Here is a 13,946-nt window from a genome sequence, read left to right on the forward strand (position 1 = left end):
ATTTAGGCATAAATATGGTAGGAGAGACACTGGGACAGAATTAAAAGCAGACAAGATGCAAAGTAAAGATCTCACTTCAATCCTCGGCATACCTCAAAACACACCCATACATGGGAAACAAGGCATATAACAGGTGGCTTTAGAAAATCGGCAGAGGAAAGAGGTGCTGTTTAATAAATGGTGCCGACACAACTGGTTACACATGGGGAAACAAAAATTATATCCCTCCATCTCATATAAAAATAAATTCCAAACAGAATAAAAATTTAAGTGTGAAAAGCACTTGTAGAGGACAAGTGTTCAGTTTTTCACTGCTGAGTATGATATTAGCATGGGTTTGTCATAAACAGCCTTTATTATGCCGAGATATAATCTCTCTATGCCAGCTTTGATGAGAATCTTTAACATGAATGGATGAATTTTGTAAAATGCTTTTTTCTGCATCTATTGAGATGATCATGTGACTTTTATCCCTCCTTTTGTTAATGTGGTATATTACAATGATTGATTTGTGGATTCTGAGCCCTTCTTACAATCTTAGAATAAATCCCACTTGATCATGGTGTACGATTCTTTTCATATATTCTTGGATTCAGTTTGCTAATATTTTTTTTTGAGGATTTTTGCATCTATATTCATCAGAGATACTGGCCTATAATCTTTTCTGCAGTGTCTTTGGATTTCAGTATCAGGGCAATGTTGGTTGGCCTCATAGGATGAATTTAGGTGTTCTCTCCTCTTCAGTTTTTTGAAACAGTTTGAGAAAGGTACATATTACTCTTCTATGTATGTCTGGTAGAATTCCCCCATGAAGTCATCAAGCCCTGGACTTCTGTTTGCTAAGTGTTTTTTGATTACTGATTCAATTTTACTACTAGTGATCAATCTGTTCAGGTTATTTATTTCTTCCTGATTCAGTTCTGGAAGACTGTATGTTTCTAGGAATTTATCCGTTTCTCTAGATCTTCCAATTTTATAGGCATAAAACTGTTCATAGTTTTCTCTTATGATTTTTTTGTATCTCTGTGATATTGGTTGACATTTCTCCTCTTTATTTTGTTTATTGGGACCTCTTCTTAATGAGCCTATTTTTTTTTTTAACAAAAAAAAACTCAACTCTTAGCTTCACTGACATTTTCTATTTGAAGGAGATGTAGCAGGGTCTCAATTTTATTTCTGCTCTTTATTATTTCCTTTCTTTTGCTGACTTTGACCTTTCTTCTCTTTCTAATTAATATGGATGGCAGTGTAGGTTATTTGGGATTTTTCTTGTAAAGGATCAAGATCAAACTAGAAAAATCTGTTGCTTTTCTAAACACTAAAAAATTATCATATAGTTTAGGAATTCAAAGCTAATTACATTCTGCTGCTGCTGCTACGTCACTTCAGTCATGTCCGACTCTGTGCAACCCCATAGACGGCAGCCCACCAGGCTCTCCCGTCCCTGGGATTCTCCAGGCAAGAACACTGGAGTGGGTTGCCATTTCCTTCTCCAATGTGTGAAAGGGAAAAGTGAAAGTGAAGTCGCTCAGTCGTGTCCGACCCTTAGCGACCCCATGGACTGCAGCCTACCAGGCTGCTCCATCCATGGGATTTTCTAGGCAATAGTACTGGAGTGGCTTGCCATTGCCTTCTCCGTAATTACATTCTAGGTCTTATTTTAAAAAATCTAGAAATAAACTGAAAGACCTATACTCTGACAATCAGAACACTAATGAAGGCAACTGAAGATGATACAAAAAAACAGAAAGACATCCCTGCTCATGAATTGGAAGAAGTAATATTGCCAAACTATCCATACTACTCAAAGCAGATTTAATGTAATCATTATCAAAATACCCAGAATATATAGGGTATTTTTCACAGAAGTGCAACAAATAATCCTAAAATTTATATGGAACCTCAAAAGACCATAACAGCAATCTTGAGGGGAAAAAAAACAGCTGACAGTACCACTGACTTCCTGACTTCAGACTATAATACAAAGCTATAGTAATCAAACAGGGTAGTACTGGCACAGAAAAACAAACACACAGATCAGCAGAACAGAATAGAGAGCCCAGAAATAAACCACTAACATATGGCCAATTAATCTATGATAAAGGAGAAGGCAATGGCAAGCCACTCCAGTATTCTTGCCTAGAAAATCCAATGGATGGAGGAGCCTGGTAGGCTGCAGTCCATGGGGTCGCTAAGGGTCGGACACGACTGAGTGACTTCACTTTCACTTTTCACTTTCATGCATTGGAGAAGGAAATGGCAGCCTGCTCCAGTGTTCTTGCCTGGAGAATCCCAGGGACGGGGGAGCCTGGTGGGCTTCCATCTATGGGGTCATACAGAGTCGGACACAACTGAAGTGACTTAGCAGCAGCAGCAGCAAAGGAAGCAAAAATATACAATAGGGAAAAGACAGTCTCTTCAATAATTGGTGCTGGAAAAACTGGTTAGCTATATGTAAAAGAGTGAAATTAAAACATTTCCTCCCATGATATGTAAAAATAAACTAAAAATGAATGAAAGACCTAAATTTAAGACTGGATACAATAAAACTCGCAAGAATAGGCTGATTCTGACGGGCACTTTGCTCTGTTTAATTTACCAGGCTGACCGCCAGGGCGGGGGCAGCTGCGGCCCCATAGAGGCTTCCCGCGCCAAGCTGCAGGCAGGCTTCCTTGCTGGCCAGGACTTCTTGGGTTCAGGCCGATCGATATTCACCTGAGAAACTGCGCCGGTTGTACTCCCAGAAAACCGAGCAGCAGGGACCAGGGAAGGCGATAAGTCGCAGCGACTGTGCTTGCCAAACGCCTGAGCTGCTAGGTCCAGGGAAGGCATAAAACGCAGGCCCAGCCAAGTCTGCACCTTTGTCGAGTACCTGAGGACCTGAACCTGAGCCGCTCAGACCTGGGAAGTGCATGCAACCCAGCGCCAGCCGTGGACAGCTCCCAGCAGAGCAAACTAAAGCCTAAGCAGCATAAACAGGGAAAGCACACACGCCTCGAGCGGGAGCATTCCCAGTGTAGCCGAGACACTGCTAGCATTCCCCACAGATGCCAGGGATATTTGTTAGCTGTTCCTCCCTCCCCATAGCAGGACTGAATAGGTGAGCCGGGAAAAAAAAATAAAAAGTGTCCACCACCGCATCCTGGTGTCAGGACGGGGATTAGACACTGAGGAGACCAGAAAACAGAAGAGCTTTTTCAACAGAAGGAACTGCCTTGGAAGTAACAGAGGGAGAAGCCTTGAGCCTACTGCAAGAATAAGACTGAAAACCAGAGGCAGAGGCTTAAGGCCAAATCCTGAGAACACCAGAGATCTCCTGTTCCAGAGAACATTAATTGATAGGTACTCATCAAATACCTCCATACATACACTGAAAACAGGCACCACCCAAGGGTCAACAAGTTTCAGTGAAAGACATACTACGCAAACTATCCAGCAACACAGGAGAATAGCACTGAGCTTCAATAGACAGGCTGCCCAAAGCCACTCCAAACCCACTGACATCTCAAACTCATTGCTGGAGACTTCATTGCACTCCAGAGAGAAGAAATCCAGCTCCACCCACCAGAACATCGACACAAGCTTCCCTAACCAGGGAACCTTGACAAGTCGCCCATCCAACCCCACACACAACGAGATAACTACATAATAAAGAGAACTCCACAAACTGCCAGAAGACGGAAAGGCCACCCTGAACACAGCAATATAAGCAAGATGAAGAGGCAGAGAAATACCCAGCAAGTAAAGGAACAGGATAAATGACCACCAACACAAACAAAAGAGGAAGATATAGGGAACCTACCCAATAAAGAATTTCAAATTTTAATTGTGAAAATTATTCAAAATCTGGAAAGCAAAATGGAGTTACAGATAAATAAACTGGAGAAAAGGATTGAGAAGATGGAAGAAATGTTCAATAAGGAATTAGAGGAAATAAAAAAGTGTCAACATATAACGAATAATACAATAGATGAGATCAGAAACACTCTCGAGGGCACAAACAGTAGAATAACGGAGGCAGAAGACAGGATAAGCGAGCTAGAAGATAGAATTGTAGAAATAAATGAAACAGAGACGGAAAAAGAAAAAAGAATTAAAAGAAATGAGCACAATATTAGAGACATATGGGACAATATTAAATGCCCCAACATTCGAATCATAGAAGCCCCAGAAGAAGAAGACAAAAAGAAAGACCATGAGAGAATACTTGAGGAGATAATAGTTGAAAACTCCCTAAAATGGGGAAGGAAATAATCACCCAAGTCCAAGAAACACAGAGAGTCCCTAACAGGATAAACCCAAGGCGAAATACCCCAAGGCACATATTAATCAAATTAACAAAGATCAAACACAAAGAACAAATATTAAAAGCAGCAAGGGAAAAACAACAAATAACACACAAGGGGATCCCCATAAGAATAACAGCTGATCTTTCAGAAGAAACTCTTCAGGCCAGGAGGAAATGGCAAGACATACTTAAAGTGATGGAAGAAAATAACCTACAGCCCAGATTACTGTACCCAGCAAGGATCTCATTCAAATATGAAGGAGAAATCAAAAGCTTTACAGACAAGCAAAAGCTGAGAGAATTCAGCATCACCAAACCAGCTCTCCAACAAATACTAAAGGATCTTCTCTAGACAGGAAACACAGAAAGGGTATATAAACTCGAACCCAAAACAATAAAGAAAATGGCTACGGGATCATACTTATCAATAATCACCTTAAACGTAAATGGGCTGAATGCCCCAACCAAAAGACAAAGGCTTGCTGAATGGATACAAAAACAAGACCCCCATATATGTTGTCTACAAGAGACCCACCTCAAAACGAGGGACACATACAGACTGAAAGTGAAGGGCTGGAAAAAGATATTCCACGCAAATAGAGACCAAAAGAAACCAGGAGTAGCAATACTCATATCAGATAAAATAGATTTTAAACCAAAGGCTGTGAAAAGAGATAAAGAAGGAAACTACATAATGATCAAAGGATCAATCCAAGAAGAAGATATAACAATTCTAAATATTTATGCACCCAACATAGGAGCACCGCAATATGTAAGACAATTACTAACAAGTATGAAAGGGGAAATTAACAATAACACAATAATAGTGGGAAACTTTAATACCCCACTTACATCTATGGATAGATCAACTAAACAGAAAATTAACAAGGAAACACAAACTTTAAATGATACAATAGACCAGTTAGACCTAATAGATATCTATAGGACATTTCACCCCAAAACAATGAATTTCACCTTTTTCTCAAGCGCACACGGAACTTTTTCCAGGATAGATCACATCCTGGGCCATAAATCTAGCCTTGGTAAATTCAAAAAAATTGAAATCATTCCAAGTATCTTTTCTGACCACAATGCAGTAAGATTAGATCTCAATTACAGGAGAAAAACTATTAAAAATGCCAACATATGGAGGCTGAACAACACGCTGCTGAATAATGAACAAATCATAGAAGAAATCAAAAGAGAAATCAAAATATGCATAGAAATGAATGAAAATGAAAACACAACAACCCAAAACCTCTGGGACACTGTAAAAGCAGTGCTAAGGGGGAAGTTCATAGCAATATAGGCACACCTCAAGAAACAAGAAAAAAGTCAACTAAATAACCTAACTCTACATCTAAAGAAACGAGAAAAGGAAGAAATGAAGAACCCCAGGGTCAGTAGAAGGAAAGAAATTGTAAAAATTAGGGCAGAGATAAATGCAAAAGAAACAAAAGAGACCATAGCAAAAATCAACAAAGCCAAAAGCTGGTTCTTTGAGAAGGTAAATAAAATTGACAAACCACTAGCCAGACTCATCAAGAAACAAAGGGAGAAGAACCAAATCAATAAAATTAGAAATGAAAATGGAGAGATCACAACTGACAACACAGAAATACAAAGGATTATTAGAGAATACTATCAGCAATTATATGGCAATAAAATGAATAACTTGGAAGAAATGGACAAATTCCTAGAAAGGTACACCTTGCCAAAAGTGAACCAGGAAGAAATAGAAAATCTGAACAGACCCATCACAAGCACAGAACTAGAGGAAGTAATCGCAAATCTTCCAGCAAACAAAAGCCCAGGTCCAGACGGCTTCACAGCTGAATTCTACCAAAAATTTAGTGAAGAGCTAACACCTATTCTACTCAAATTCTTCCAGAAAATTGCTGAGGAAGGGAAACTTCCAAACTCATTCTATGAGGCCACCATCATCCTATTCCCAAAACCTGGCAAAGATCCCACAAAAAAAGAAAACTATAGGCCAATATCACTGATGAACATAGATGCAAAAATCCTTAACAAAATTCTAGCAATCAGAATCCAACAACACATTAAGAAGATCATACATCATGACCAAGTGGGCTTTATCCCAGGAATGCAAGGATTCTTCAATATCCGCAAAGCAATCAATGTAATACACCACATTAACAAACTGAAAAATAAAAATCATATGATTATCTCAATAGATGCAGAGAAAGCCTTCGACAAAATACAACATCCATTTATGATAAAAACTCTCCAGAAAGTGGGAATAGAAGGGACATACCTCAACATAATAAAGGCTATATATGACAAACCCCCAGCAAACTTATCCTCAATGGTGAAAAACTGAAAGCATTAGCCCTAAAGTCAGGAACAAGACAAGGGTGCCCACTCTCACCACTACTATTCAACATAGTTCTGGAAGTTTTGGCTATCAGAGCAGAAAAAGACATAAAAGGAATACAAATTGGAAAAGAAGAAGTAAAACTTTCACTGTTCACTGATGACATGATCCTCTACACAGAAAACCCTAAAGACTCTACCAGAAAATTACTAGAGCTAATCAATGAATACAGTAAAATTGCAGGATATAAAATCAACACACAGAAATCCCTTGCATTCCTATACACTAATAATGAGAAAATAGAAAGAGAAATTAAGGAAACTATTCCATTCACTGTTGCAACGAAAAGAATTAAATACTTAGGAATATATCTACCTAAGGAAACAAAAGACTTGTACATAGAAAACTATAAAACACTACTGAAAGTAATCAAAGAGGACACTAATAGATGGAGAAATATACCGTGTTCATGGATTGGAAGAATAAATATTGTGAAAATGAGTACACTACCCAAAGTAATTTATACATTCAATGCAATCCCTATCAAGCTACCAACGATATTTTTCACAGAACTAGAACAAAGAATCTCACAATTTGTATGGAAATACAGAAAACCTCGAATAGCCAAAGCAATCTTGAGGAAGAAAAATGGAACTGGGGGAATTAACCTGCCGGACTTCAGGCTCTACTACAAAGCCACAGTCATCAAGACAGTATGGTACTGGCATAAAGACAGAAATATAGATCAATGGAACAAAATAGAAAGCCCAGAGATAAATCCACGCACCTATGGACACCTTATCTTCGACAAAGGAGGCAAGAATATAAAATGGAGAAAAGACAGTCTCTTTAACAAGTGGTGCTGGGAAAACTGGTCAGCCACTTGGAAAAGAATGAAACTAGAACACTTCCTAACACCATACACCAAAATAAACCCAAAATGGATTAGAGAGCTAAATGTAAGACCAGATTCTATAAAACTCCTAGAGGAGAACGTAGGCAAAGCACTCTCCGACATAAATCAGAGCAGGATCCTCCAAGACCCACCTCCCAGAATATTGAAAATAAAAGCAATTTATTTTATTAAATTTTGATTTTAATTAAAATCAAAAGCTTCTGCACAGCAAAGGAAACTATAAGCAAGGTGAAAAGACAGCCTTCAGAATGGCAGAAAATAATAGCAAATGAAGCAACTGATAAAGGATTAATCTCCAAAATATACAAGGAGCTCCTGCAGCTCAATTCCAGAAAACTAAGTGACCCAATCAAAAAATGGGCCAAGGAACTAAACAGACATTTCTCCAAAGAAGACATAAAGATGGCTAACAAACACATGAAAAAATGCTCAACGTCCCTCATAATCAGAGAAATGCAAATCAAAACCACAATGAGATACCATTTCACACCAGTCAGAATGGCTGCTATCCAAAAGTCTACATGCAATAAATGCTGGAGAGGGTGTGGAGAGAAGGGAACCCTCTTACACTGTTGGTGGGAATGCAAATTAGTACAGCCACTATGGAGAACAATGTGGAGATTCCTCAAAAAACTGGAAATAGAACTGCCATATGATCCAGCAATCGCACTCCTGGGCATACACACCGAGGAAACCAGAATTGAAAGAGACACATGTACTCCAATGTTCATTGCAGCACTGTTTATAATAGCCAGGACATGGAAGCAACCTAGATGTCCATCTGCAGATGAATGGATAAGAAAGCTTTGGTACATATACACAATGGAGTATTTTTCAGCCATCAAAAAGAATGCATTTGAATCAGTTTTAATGAGGTGGATGAAACTGGAGCCAATTATACAGAGTGAAGTAAGCCAGAAAGAAAAACATCAATACAGTATACTAACGCATATATATGGAATTTAGAAAGATGGTAACCTTAACCCTGTATACGAGACTGCAAAAGAGACATAGGCATATAGAACAGTCTTTGGGACTCTGTGGGAGAGGGTGAAGGTGGGATGATTGGGGAGAATGGCATTGTAGCATGTATATTATCATAAGTGACCAGTCCAGGATCAACGCATGATACAGGATGCCTGGGGCTGGTGCACGGGGATGACCTGGAGGGAGGATATGGGAAAGAGGGAGGTGGGAGGGGGGTTCAAGAAAGGGAACACATGTACACCCGGGGCGGATTCATGTCAATGTATGGCAAAACCAACCAATATATTAATGTAAGGTAATTTGCCTCCAATAAAATAAATTAAAAAAATAATAATAATAATTTACCAGGCTGATTAAGTCCTAGAAGTTAAGTGCTAATTCCGGTTTTCTAAAAACATGAAAAAGGAAAATTATAAGAAAAATCCAGCTTCCTTATTTCTCTTACTTGAGATATCAGCAGTTTATCTGTTGAGTACAAAGATAATATGATGATCATTGTCAAGAATTTAGTCTCTTTCTTCTCTATCCCTTTTTGAACATGGCCACTGGAACTATCACATGACTTTTTTTTTTTTTTGCTTTGAAATTAATGTGTTCCTTTTATTACTTATTTATTTATTTATTTTTCAAAAACAATTTTAGGAATCTTTACTTAAAAACAACCTTATATTAAAATGGAATAACTTTGGTTTTACGAGAAGCAAGCAAAGTACAGAAGCAAAAATGCATTACAGGAGCATTAAGTTCTACATTAGGTCACAGCATCTAATCTGAAATCACAACCATAATATCATTTTTCAGGATATCTGGGAAATAGTTATTTCCCAGGATGTCTGAACCACAGCTACTCTATTTTGACTTTTAATTGTAAAAAAAAAATTTTTTTAATAGCCAAAGCAGATTTCACCATTAATGACATCAGTGTTTTTCTATGTATGAGAAGATGCAAGAATTGGAACTCATAAAACCTTTTTCTGAAAAGATCTATCTGAAGGCCTGTTCTGCCAGTTTTTTTTTTTTTTTTTTCAGAGCACAGAGTGCCTCATTCCTGATTTTCACCCTGAACTTCTTTCAGGGGGTGTTGAAGGTCAGCAGCTTGCAATGGTTATGATGTAATCTTTGTAGAGGCAGCTGGCAAGTACCAACGTCCAGTCAGCAGGGTCCCTTCATAGCCACATATCTGACCATGTGACACCATTTCATGGCCATTGTGTCCTGCGGTGCTGGGAAGGCTCATTCCCAGGTCTAGGGAAGTGATGGGCCATTCAATGTGCTAAAATTGGACCAGGCCTTGCAAGTAGCAAAAGTCTCTGGACCACTGACTTACTAGCCTCCTGGTCCAGGAAAATATTTCCTCTTGTTGCTTTTTCCCATACCCAGAGTCACATTATTACAATTATTGATCTCATATAGAACTGTCAGTTCAGCACATGACTTTTCTAGTTATCTTTTTAAAAAAGTTGGTCAACAAGAGGAAGAGACTGCAAATCGAAGTGCTTAAATTTTCACCATTGTTGGAAAAAATGACTCAAAGCACCTGCCCTATTATTAGTGACTTAGCTGAGAGTATTAGGACTTACTGTTAATAAATAATTTAAACTTTAACTTAGCAAAGAGTAGGTGAGGTTATTTCGTAGCCTTTTAATCTTGTTTAGTGCACTATAAGCTTACTACTACTACTTTCCCCTCATGGAGAGAAGTTAAGTTATCTTGCTGAAATTTGAACAATAAAAGTATAAAAGTTAACTACAGAACAGAAGTTAAATACAGGAGATATCATGAGGCAAAAGCAGTAAAACTCTGCACACAGAAATACATGCCACAATCTTCTGTAATTATAAAAGGCAAATTATAGATTTGGTACAATGACTATAGTTTTATTCCAGCTATTTGTCTCTAATAAACAAATAGATTGTTATTTATTTGCATATAAGTTTTCTACTGTTTAGACCTTTTAAGTTAGAATCCTGGAGAAGGGAAAGGCTACTCACTCCTGTATTCTGTCCTGGAGAATTCCACAGACTGTATAGCCCATGGGGTTGCAAAGAGTCAGACACGACTGAGTGACTTTCCCTTCCAGTTCAGTTCAGTTCAGTCACTCAGTCGTGTCTGACTCTCCGCGACCCCATGAATCACAGCACGCCAGGCCTCCCTGTCCATCACCAACTCCCGGAGTTCACTCAAACTCATGTCCACAGAGTCGGTGACGCCATCCAGCCATCTCATTCTCCGTCGTCCCCTTCTCCTCCCGCCCCCAACCTTTCCCAGCATCAGAGTCTTTTCCAGTGAGTCAACTCGTCGCATGAGGTGGCCAAAGTATTGGAGTTTCAGCTTTAGCATCAGTCCCTCCAATGAACACCCAGGATCGATCTCCCTTAGAATGGACTGGGTTGGATCTCCTTGCAGTCCAAGGGACTCTCAAGAGTCTTCTCCAACACCACAGCTAAAAAGCATTAATTCTTCGGCGATCAGCTTTCTTCACAGTCCAACTCTCACACCCATACATGACCACGGGAAAAACCATAGCCTTGACTAGACAGACCTTGGTTGGCAAAGTAATGTCTCTGCTTTTTAATATATTATCAAGGTTGGTCATAACTTTCCTTCCAAGGAGTAAGCGTCTTTTAATTTCATGGCTGCAATCAGCATCTGAAGTAATTTTGGAGCCCAAAAAAATAAAGTCTGACACTGTTTCCCCTGTTTCCCCATCTATTTCCCATGAAGTGATGGGACCAGAGGCCATGATCTTTGTTTTCTGAATGTTGAGCTTCAAACCAACCTTTTCACTCTCCTCTTTCACTTTCATCAAGAGGCTTTTGAGTTCCTCTTCACTTTCTGCCATAAGGGTGGTGTCATCTGCATATCTGAGGTGATTGATATTTCTCCCAGCAATCTTGATTCCAGCTGGTGCTTCATCCAGCCCAGCGTTCCTCATGATGTACTCTGTATATAAGTTAAATAAGCAAGGTGACAATATACAGCCTTGACGTACTCCTTTTCCTTTTGGAACCAGTCTGTTGTTCCATGTCCAGTACTGACTGTTGCTTCCTGACCTGCATACAGGTTTCTGAAGAGGCAGGTCATGTGGTCTGGTATTCCCATCTCTTTCAGAATTTTCCACAGTTTATTGTGATCCACACAAAGGCTTTGGCATAGTCAATGAAGCAGAAATAGATGCTCTTCTGGAACTCTCTTGCTTTCTCCAAGATCCAGCGGATGTTGGCAATTTGATCTCTGGTGCCTCTGCCTTTTCTAAAACCTGCTTGAACATCTGGGAGTTCACGGTTCACATATTGCTGAAGCCTGGCTTGGAGAATTTTGAGCATGACTTTACTAGCGTGTGAGATGAGTGCAATTGTGTGGTAGTTTGAGCATTCTTTGGCATTGCCTTTCTTTGGGATTGGAATGAAGACTGACCTTTTCCAGTCCTGTGGCCACTGCTGAGTTTTCCAAATTTGCTGGCATATTGAGTGCAGCACTTTCACAGCATCATCTTTCAGGATTTGAAATAGCTCTACTGGAATTCCATCACCTCCACTAGCTTTGTTCGTAGTGATGCTTTCTAAGGCCCACTTGACTTCACATTCCAAGATGTCTGGCTCTAGGTCAGTGATCACGTTATCGTGACTATCTTGGTCGTGAAGATCTTTTTTGTACAGTTCTTCTGTGTATTCTTGCCACCTCTTCTTAATATCTTCTGCTTCTTGTAGGTCTATACCATTTCTGTCCTTTATCGAGCCCATCTTTGCATGAAATGTTCCCTTGATATCTCTAATTTTCTTGAAGAGATCTCTTGTTTTACCTTTTCTGTTATTTTCCTCTATTTCTTTGCACTGATCACCGAGGAAGGCTTTCTTATCTCTCCTTGCTATTCTTTGGAACTCTGAATTCAGATGCTTATATCTTTGCTTTTCTCCTTTGCTTTTCGCTTCTCTTCTTTTCACAGCTATTTGTAAGGCCTCCTCAGACAGCCATTTTGCTTTTTTGCATTTCTTTTCCATGGGGATGGTCTTGGTCCCTGTCTCCTGTACAATGTCACGAACCTCCGTCCAGAGTTCATCAGGCACTCTATCTATCAGATCTAGTCCCTTAAATCTATTCCTCACTTCCACTGTATAATCATAAGGGATTTGATTTAGGTCATATCTGAATGGTAAAACTCACAGCAGAAAACACAGGCAGAACACTTTCACATAAGTAGTAGCAATATGTTTTTTTTAATCTGTCTTTTCAGGTATAGAAAACAAAAGCAAAGATAAATAACTAGGACCTAATTAAATTTAAGTTTTTATACAGTAAAGGAAATGACTGACAAAATGAAAAGACGGTTAACCTATGTAATGAGAGAAAATATCTGCAAATGACTGAGGGGGCTAATATCCAAAATATATAAATAGTTCACATAATTAAATATTAAAAAATAAACAACCCAATTAAAAAGTGGGCAGAAAAACCGAATTTACAGAAAATGGGTATTTTTCTAGTGAAGACATACAGATGGCCAACAGGCACGTGGAAAGATGCTCAACATCACTAGTTTTTAGAGAAATGCAAATCAAACCACATGAGCTATCACTTCATCTGGGTTATAATGGCCATCATCAAAAATTCTACAAATAATAAATGCTGGAGAGGGTATGGAGAAAAGGGAACCCTCCTACACTGTTGATGGGAATGTAAATTGATGGAGCCGCTACAGAGAGCAGTAAAAAAACAAAAACAAAGCTACCATATGATCAGCAATCCTATTCCTGGGCATATACCCAGAAAACATGAAGACTGATTCAAAAAGACACATACATCCCAATGTTTATAGCTGCACAATTTATAATAGCCAAGACAGGGAAGTAATCTAAGTGTGCATCAACAGATGAATGGATAAAGAACATGCAGTACACATAAACAATGGAAAATTATTCAGTCACAAATAATGAAATTTTGCCATTTGCAACAACATGGATGGACCTGGAGAATATTATGTTTAGTGAAATAAGTCAGACAGAGAAAGACAAATACTGTATATTATCATTTATATGTGGAACCCCAAAAAATAAAACAAATGACTGTATATAACAAAACAGAAACAAACTCATAAAGAAGCTAGTTGTTACCAGTAGTGAGAGGGATGGGGGTAGTGGCAAGATTAGGATAATGGATTAAGAGATACATACTACTATGTATATAATAAACAAATAAACAATACAAGGATATACTGTACAGCACAGAGAATACAGTCAACATTTTATAATAACTTTAAACAGAGCATAATCTATAAAAATACTAAATAACCACATAATGCATCCAAAACTAATATAATATTGTAAATCAAGTATATTATAATTAAAAAACATGAAAAGCAAAAACTTTTAGAAGAAACATTTCAATAAAAAAGTCTGAAACAGAATAGCAAAATGGCA

General features: G+C 38.6%; 1 protein-coding gene across 3 annotated transcripts in view; it reads right to left on the minus strand.

The window, feature by feature from the left end:
- Positions 1 to 13,946, minus strand: part of AGTPBP1 (ATP/GTP binding carboxypeptidase 1) — a 205,281-nt gene that overhangs the window by 18,213 nt on the left and 173,122 nt on the right. The gene's annotated exons all lie outside the window — the stretch shown is intronic.

This window comes from Moschus berezovskii, chromosome 7 (genome assembly GCF_049115385.1).
Source record: "Moschus berezovskii isolate FMDL1 chromosome 7, NW_MosBer_1.0, whole genome shotgun sequence".
NCBI classification, from domain to species: domain Eukaryota; kingdom Metazoa; phylum Chordata; class Mammalia; order Artiodactyla; family Moschidae; genus Moschus; species Moschus berezovskii.